At 30.1% G+C, this 1792-nt stretch overlaps 1 long non-coding RNA gene across 1 annotated transcript in view; it reads right to left on the reverse strand.

Annotated features, from left to right (window-relative positions):
• The window catches only part of LOC102675434, a 21724-nt gene that overhangs the window by 5152 nt on the left and 14780 nt on the right, over nt 1-1792 (reverse strand). The window lies entirely within an intron of this gene.

The following is a 1792-nucleotide window of genomic DNA, read 5'->3' on the forward strand; positions in this document are numbered from 1 at the left end:
TTCTTCTAAGAAAAGTAATTAATTATCCGTCTAATGAAATAAGTAATAACCGTGCATATATTAATATATCCAAAAAAATGCGCGAAAGAACTTTCAATTAAAATTGGAAACTTCGTCATCTAATCGGAAAAAACGGAGCTTTGATCAAAAGAATCCGTACAAGTGCATTTTTTATATATCACTTAAGAATCTTAAAACGAATCAAAGAGACGGGGAATTCCGTCGATTTTTTGTAAAAAGCTCCAAAGCTAATTTACAGATCGAAGATAAAATAGAAATACATTTTCCGAATATAATGACGAATTAAAAATTTTTTTTCAAACAGATCAAAGAAACGAACAAACAGCATTTCGACACGTTTTCTTTCTTTGCAATAATTATATATAATATATTCTCCCCGAATAATATTCCGTATAGCCCTATATTAGAATTACGCAAAATTAAAGTATAAACAGAATTATGATTTACGATTAACCATTTTTCGAAAGAGACCAGTAAAAGAAATTATTCAAAAGGTACGAAGATATACGTGTATAGATTGCAACAGGACATACAAGAGCACGTAGCCATTTTGTACGTGCACACATATGTCGCATGTTCGTCGACGGATGTATCACGGTGAATATGTAAACATGTAACTCCGCAGTCAATAATGCCGCAATTCACAATGAACGTGTGATGCACGACAAGTAGTAAATAGTCTATTTCTTATAAAGGTCTTGTTCCTTAATATTCGGTGGCTAAATTTTTTTTTAATCTAAACATAATATCACGATATATATACACGTATATTAAATGAGTTTTATAGGAAATAGAAAAGATAATATTTCTTAATCTTTGTTGTTATAGGATCAATTTCTTTAATCTCTATTGTTGCAATTTAAATTATCTTTTGTCAGATTTAATCATGACAATAATTAATAAAACTATCGTTATATTTTAAGAAACAAAAATAATGAAGTTGTAATATCTTAGACAATAAAATTATTAAGATATAAAATACTTAAAATATAAGATCGTAAAATGTTTAGCAAGAGTGCCATTTTTTGTTTTTTTTTGTTTTAGAAAATGGATCCGTGACACATCCATGAAGCATTCACGAGAATCTTAAATTTGTATTGATTATTTTTCGATTTTTCGTGTAACTCGCGACGAACGATTTTTGTACGTTACAATATCACAATAAATGCCAATCGAGAATGGATCGTCTCGTATCATTCATTTTGTTCTTTCTTGTTTTTTTGTCATTTCCACAAAAAAAAAAAAATTAAAAGAAAAAAATAAGAAAAAAATCTACTTCTTTTCATTTATGGCATACGCATTAAATTCGATCCACGGAAAATATTTGCGTAAACCGAAAACAGAAAGAAGTAATATCACGATATCTCGCGGTTTTTTTCAACCGGAAACAACATTCAAAGATAAAATTTCCGCCTCCCGACCTCGATCCCATTTTTCGAAACGACCCAAGTTCTCGTTGGCTCTTATAATTAGAACTACTAGCTATATTTTCATCTTAAAGTCACGAAAGTGGATTACAACACACAAGATGGACGTACTCGAAAGAGTTCCTAAATAATATTAATGTCTGTGCTCTCGTTATTTTATTATTTTTTTTTTATTATTTGTGTTCCACTATCGCGCGCATACATTGCTAATCACTAAGTTTTATGGATAATTAATAATACGTAGAAGTGCACGGGATTCAAATCCACGTTTTAAGAGACAAAGAAAAACATCCCCCTACCTTTTTTTTTTATTCACACAATCTCTCTCTCTCTCTCTCTCTCTC

The sequence above is a fragment of the Apis dorsata genome, unplaced genomic scaffold, assembly GCF_000469605.1.
Source record: "Apis dorsata unplaced genomic scaffold, Apis dorsata 1.3 scaffold_52, whole genome shotgun sequence".
NCBI classification, from domain to species: domain Eukaryota; kingdom Metazoa; phylum Arthropoda; class Insecta; order Hymenoptera; family Apidae; genus Apis; species Apis dorsata.